The sequence below is a fragment of the Electrona antarctica genome (assembly GCF_951216825.1).
Source record: "Electrona antarctica genome assembly, chromosome: 11".
NCBI lineage: Eukaryota > Metazoa > Chordata > Actinopteri > Myctophiformes > Myctophidae > Electrona > Electrona antarctica.
This window is the reverse complement of record NC_136792.1, coordinates 44,124,931-44,132,431: the sequence shown is the minus strand read 5'-3', so window position 1 is coordinate 44,132,431 and position 7,501 is coordinate 44,124,931.

The window sequence follows — 7,501 nt, the reverse complement described above, 5'->3', positions numbered from 1 at the left end:
ATGGGTTAAGGTTAGGTTTAGGTGTGCTGCCCCGTGGCAGGTTAGGTTTAGGGTGAGGGTTTGAGATAGGTTGTAGTTGTAGGACTAATGACTGGTCGCAAAAACGAGAACTGTCAATCACAACGACTACTGGCCAATCACAGCAGGGCTTTCCTAGAACTGCGGTGGGATACATAATAATGCCCCTGTGACGTGCCTCGCGAACCGGAAGTATTAGCTGTCCATGTTTCACATGATCTGATCCTTCGCTAGGATTTAAAACACTAATCTGCTAACCGGAGCCCTGCGCTATTTTTTTATTGAGCTCCTAACATCCTCTCTCACCACATACCACCACATCTAGCCTCAATTCGGAGATAAATGCCGCTAACGATCACCGCCATTGCAGGAATCTATGGGCGCCGTCATGCTGGTACGTGCAAAACAACAAGCGGATCGGTGCATAACGATGAGGAGCGCTACTATACGGTAAACATAGCATAAATTAGTTATAGGCCTATACTATAAAGACCGCAAAACGTAAATATGCAACGGTGGCATTAAAGTGCTGGGTTTTATAGAACGTAAATATACGCCTATGGCTCAAAATGTGTTAATGATACAGGGGAGGTTTGACCTTTGCTTTGTTGGTGGCAGAGGGAAACATTATCTTAAAAAACGTTACCTCACTTTGGCAGAGTTGTGTGGTTTTATATTCATTATAATTCTCATAATGAATAAACATACTGTACAGTTCACATTCAATGACATTCTGGGTCAGTAAATACTGAAATGAAAGGAAAAGGCATAATGCAGTCTGATCAAACAAAATTGTAGAAACAAAAACAACAACAACAACAATGCTACAATTTATTTTCAATGGCAGAAAGTAAAACTGAAGTAAAATTGGCTTATAGTATTGAACTGGATGTACATTTTTGCTTTAATGATGTGCCAACTCTCCAAAACTTGAAGCAGAAGGCTATAGCACAATCTCACAGCCTGTTTAGGAAAGATTATTCTCCACAGCCCCAACCCAAATATTAAATCCCTTCAAGGCTCATTAGTTAAACTAAGTCAAACTAAACTAACTCTCAGAGTTAAACTAACACTGTGGATTCTTGCAGTGGTGGCATAGCAACATCACAGTGAACGCTAGATAACAACAAAGCTCAGCCCAAATCCATGCCACAGGGTGTTATTATTATATAATGTCAGAATGATGGTTCAATTATGGAACTCTTTGTGTGGTAATCTACAAACATTTACTTTGCGGCTTTAACCCGTTTTGACCCGAGGACGATTCTTTAAAAAAATTATTTTTGTTTCTGTTTTCTGAAAAACCTATGTTTCTATGTCAGTGGTCAGTGGTACTCAACCTTTTTCATGTCAAGGACCCCCAGAATTATCTGTATTTGGCCGCAGACCCCATCAGAAAATATGTTGTTCCAGGACCCCCCCCCCCCCCCCCCCCCAGAAGCAAAGATTTGAGTTAAAAACGTTCACTCTGAAAAGAATATATATTCAAAGATTTGCGCCACATTTTCAGAATTTTTTAAAAAATAGCAGAGAGTGCCGCGCTATGAGCTTGTAGATCTGCACTTTTTCAACAGCTATAAAGCATAACATAATGCTTTAAAACACCAAAAGGGGTTCCCGCCCAGAATGGGTTAAAGTGAGAGACCACGAGCACATTTTAATTAGGTATTAATTATGCAGGATGAAACTTGCTGCTCACAGACCAAAATAAATAAATAAATAACACATTCTTATCTCTCTGTGATAAGAAACGCTACAGTATGTGGGCTAAGTGAAAACATCCGTGTATCCATCTGGGCATGCTTATGAGACTTTACAGATTTAGATGAAGTACACGGTGGAGTACTGTGTAGACCAATGAGACCATATACTCGGGCACAATAAATAGTTACTTCTATTACTACTACTTCTAGTTTATTATGTTTGTTTTTTCATTATATGAAAAAAATTAATAGGCTGCCGCTACATTAAATAGACAGGAACGTGTCCTCCTCGTGCGTGCGTGCGTGTGTGTGTGTGTGTGCGTGCGTGCGTGCGTGCGTGCGTGCGACCGTGCGTGCGACCGTGCGCGCGTGGCGTGCGTGGCGTGCGTGCGTGCGTGCGTGCGTGCGTGCGTGCGTGCGTGCGTGCGTGTGTGCGTGCGTGCGTGCGTAAGAGGGGTGGATGGAGGATGACACTGGCATCACACATGGCTAATCATGTGGAACAATGGGAAGGGATGCATGGTGCAGAGAGCACAGAGTGTGTGATGTGATCTGGGCCTGCAGATTGCACGGACATCGCCTGAATATGAATGTGGAGCTCTGATATATTGTTTTATTCCAGCGAGCAGGCTGTGTCCTGTACTCTGCAACAAACAGATACCGATGGTGAAGTCACCAAACTGTGTCATTGGCTTACATAACAGACGTATTTATTCACATCCACTCCGACCTATTAGCGTCCTGTCTCATACATATTAGTTCCTAGTGACTTCTTGTCATAGCTTTCTGTTCGTACACCCGTTGACGCAGTGAGATAAAGTCACACCCCATCTCTCTTTAACCAGGAATGACACAGACACTCCATCTTGGCAGTTCAATAGATTGTCAGCATAAGACGAACTTTTCAGGGGGAAGAGATGAATGTCAGTCAATAAACAGCTGACAGGTCAATAGATGTCTTTGACCTGCATCGCGACGGGCGTGAGTGTCACGCTGGAAGGCTTGAGAGAGAGAGAGAGAGAGAGAGAGATGCAGGAAGAGCACCCCTATACATTTTACGGTTTATATTTAAGATAAAAATCACACCCTGAAGTGAGGGGCAATCTTATCATCGTACATCATCATACATCGTCTCATTCCGGCCAATCAGAATTTGCGTCCTCACCTTCGTCCTCAATGTTTGTGTTTACACAAACGCTCAAAATTGTCCATTCATTGTCATTGGGATTTACTGTTTGTGTAGGACAAGGTTTGTGCACATACACCAAAAGCTGGACATAGGAGGAGCTAATAACTCTCATCCACAGAGATTTTTGAGGGGCGCTAGCCCTCCTATATTCAGCTATAGTGTAGATTCTTATCCTAATACAAACATCAAATGCCATTGACAATGAATGGAGAATTTATGTCATTATGTGTCTGAGACAATCGGCTATTATTGTGTTAACACAAACATTAAATACCCTTGACAATGAATGGAGAATTTACGTCATTATGTGGACGAGCAAATCGGCTATTTTTGTCCCACACAATTCCCATTGACAATGAATGGATGATGTACGATGATAAGAGCACCCCTCACTTCACACGGGTGTGATTTTTAGTATACTATCGATTCTATAAAGTTCAAGTTGTCTGTCAGTGAGTGTGTCAGGAGTCAGGACAAACTAGAAAAAGTGCCCCTCGGGCACACAGGTCTCCATCAGGATAACATACTCTCCCCATGCCTTCGGCTGGTGGAGAGGAGGCAAATATGCCCATACATGGGACTTGCCTGATGATGTTACAGAACTGATGTGCGTCAGTGCAAGTCAGCGATGTTGAGCAACGGTTGACAGTGTTGCAACGGCTTCTGTTGTACAGTACGTGACCAGAGTTTGATTAGCATGGGTGTTAGGAGAGAGGGAGGGATGGAGGGAGAGTTGGAGTGGGATGGGGAGGGCGTGGGGACCCCCACACCAGTGCTAGGTACCGAAAACCGAACACGCTGATCGATTGTTAGCTCAATAACAAAAAAAAATCACACCTGTGTGAACTGAGTGGTGCAAGGTCTTATATAGTCTGATCAGCTATGTCAGTGACGTCACATGAGTTTTTTTGGTTGCTAACCATAGCAACCATGCTCGTTTTTTTGGTACGAACACGGGTACACGGGTACAAAGCCAGTTGTTGGAGTGGTTTGCACCACTCAATAAGCTGATAATGCGGCGCTTCATGCATGTTCTGCAGTGACGCTTGAGGTCTGCAATAATGGTAAGATTCAATTACTGTTCTCAAACTAACACATGATATTGCGATACCGCTTTAGCTCTTTGCACTTGTTTTGTTCCCCCCTACTTTGCTACTATGCTTCAAACTGTAGCAAAATGTACATCAAGATATCACCACACCAAGTAACTTGTCATTGAATATTTTATTTGCAAATGAAATAGTAATAACTCAGAAGTCGTAAAAATATACATTTTTTAATTGTGATATTTACATGGATTGTTTTCATCAAACAAAAAAAAAAGAAAAGAAAAAGAAAATGAAAGAAAGACTGTATCACTTTACAAAACAAAAGACAAGAAACTGTAGGGGAAGAAAAAAAACGGATGAGTGTGAAATAGAAAATAAAAACAAGGTGTCTTATGTTTTCCTCTCATTAAACACCGCACTGGGCTGACATCCCTCTGACGCTGTGTTGTGAAGAGAAGCAGCCAACCACCCAGACATCACAAAAGTGCAAAAGTCACATGGATCAAACCCCCAAAAAAGAAAAACAAAGAAAAAAAAAAAAAAAAAAAGGAAAAATAAAGCTTCATCATAAAACCTTCTGTGAATATATTTACATATTTTTTTTTTAAGTTTTCTCTTTTTTTTGTACGTTTTCTTTTTAGCCGAATACAGTTTATGTTACATCGAAGCAAAGCATTCCCTGTTCTTCTGCTCGATCTCCTCTATGACATGCAGGTCCCTTTGCTTTCCTCCTCCAGGCTGACTTCAACTCCCCATCCTCCCCCTCCCTTCACCCCCCCCCCCCCCCCCCGCATCTCTCCTCTTCCCTCGGACATCACATCACATTCCCTCCCGATAAACAAGACACGGGACTCTCGAGCCGCAAGACATCCGAGCTCCTCTTTGTCATGCTCGACAAGCATTGTATCGGAAACTTTTTAAAAACTAAAGAAAACTCAAAAACGCTTTGAAATAAAAACGTGGTGGCTACATAAGATTCATATTCCTATAATATAATGCAGGATAACCGTTAACATGAATCGTTTTTTTCCCACGTAATACACCTTTTGAGTGTTGATAAAGACGATATATAGTGTTGGTGAGTGCCTTCGGAAGATATTGTTGACTGTGCTGCTGTGAGACTCTGAAGTGTGTCTATAGGCAAGTTTATACTTCGACGAGTTTCGCTTGACAAAAAAAAACAACGTATTTTCAACTGAAAAAAGGTGTCGAACGAAGACATATAAATTAGCCATAAGGATTCTCTCTCTGTTTTCCGATCCCCTTCAGTTCACACAGACAGGACTTCAGGACACCTGCCTGCAGATTATAGTTTGCTGGAGAGCAAGTTCGTCGGTCCACAAACGCTGAGACGAGAGATACCTTTGCAAGGGCTCATAAACCGGGGGAATTTGCCACCTGAGACCTTCCATTTGCCGAAAGCAAATTAAAAAAGAAGCAAGAAAAAAAAAGGCTTGGAGGAATTTAACAGCTGGAAGACTAACATTCGCAGCCTCTAGCGAGCCTCTTTCATCGGCTGTGAGGTGGGGTAGGGTAGGGTGGGGGCTTCAATGGGTGAGAGCCTACAGCTTTGGCTCAATATCAATCCTGTTATACCATTCTTGCTTCATATTTCTGCTCTCACAGATTTTCTGTTGAAACCGGCGGTGGGTGGAGCATACAGTGCAGTATGCCGCCTAGGAATGATGCATGGCGGTGTTGGGTCTGTCTCTGTGCGTGCGTGTGTGGTGGTGTGGTGTATGAGTGTGTGTGTGTGAGAGACGGAGCATGGCGAGCATCTGTTTTTTTTATGATACATTGCTATGTGTGTGTGTGTGCATCTGTTTGTGTGCGTCCTCGCTCAGTGATGCACTGTGTGTCCCCTTGCTGCCGAGGAGGAGCCCCGGCTCCATCAGTCAGTCGTAATACCTCCAGACATTTTATCCATCAAATTGATTCTGAAGGAACAGAAATAACAAGGGATAGTGGTTTGAGTGTTTGTGTGTGTGTGTGTGTATGTTTGTGTGCGTGGGTTTAAGCCTGTGTGTTTGTGGTGTATACGTGTGTATGTGTGTCCGCACATGAAGCGTGCAAATGTCTCTTAGGTCTGTGTGCGCATAAAACTTTCACCAGTGTTTGAGCCACATGAGACACATGAGTCAAGAGACACGCAGATCTATATAGGGCCCCATGTGTGGCGATGCCAAAACACAGCGCGTGCGGACCGGGCACAACAAGAGCACGAGAGTGGTCTCCAGAGCCGAGGAGGATTATTGTGAATTATGGACGGGCCTTGTCTCAAGACGTCGCAGCCACTAGCAAAAGCACAACTGCTGCCCGTGAAGCCGAATGGAATCGAACAGGCATATAAGTCAGCTCAGGCTAAAATAAACTCTGTCAGTCTGCGGCCGTATCAGTGTGGAGAGAGAGAGAGAGAGAGAGAGAGAGAGAGAGACGACATGGCTGACTGGTTCCTCCGCTCTCCTCTTAATGAACGGCTAACATGACAGTGTGTGTGGGTGTGGCCCCAAGGGCTTATAGTGGCTTGGGCATGCTCACACACGGGCACAGCCGCACACACACGCGCGTATACATGCACGAGCACATGTGGATACACACACATGCATGCACAGGCACACATGCACACTGCAGGCGCATTATGTGCATACAGTCACACACATACAAACACACACACACACACACACGTGCGCGCGCACGCAGACGTACACACATCGCACATGCATACGCTAGCATGCACACATGCACAGACACGCACGCACTCTTGCACTCTCTCTATGCCACACACACGCACGCGCACAGCGCCGCACGCACGCACGCACACACGCACACACACACACACACACACACACACAGACAGACAAAAACATTAGTTAATTTGCAGCTGTACTGTTTCTTGTTGAAAAGAAGGCATTTCTCTTCCCTTGTTGGACATTATTCTCCCCTCCCCTCGTGTCTTAAATTAAATGACATCATCATGTGCGTATATTCATCTGTATGTACATTATAAAACATTATTACAGAATGTACATGATCCCCCCCGTGGGCGTGGCATGGGATTGCTTTCTCACTGAGGATATATAAGGGTCCTCTTGTCTACTCGCTGCTGAGCGGCTTGCATATACTGTACGATTGTAATACCAGACATGGCATGTGAACACGGATCTCTTCCATATCATGTTGACCTCACAAAGGCTTCCTGGGAACAGAGACCACTGACCACTTTCACACTGGCATCCCAATTTTGGGAAAATTATTATCTGCAATTTTTCTTTTTTTAGTATCCCCAAATATTTCAGAAATAGTGAAAGCAGCCAATCAACACGCAGCGAATTTTGCATGACACCGTAGCTAGGGATGGGACAATACAAAAAAAGATTGTGGCAAAAATAATTGCGAGGAACAATATTATTAATATATTATTAATTAATTAATAAAGAAATTAACATTTTAAATTACACCACTTGGAACCTCCAGCATCCCTAGTCTGGGGCGAACGTTTTCCAAAAATCTACAAGCTCACAACACATTGCAAAGCAACGCAT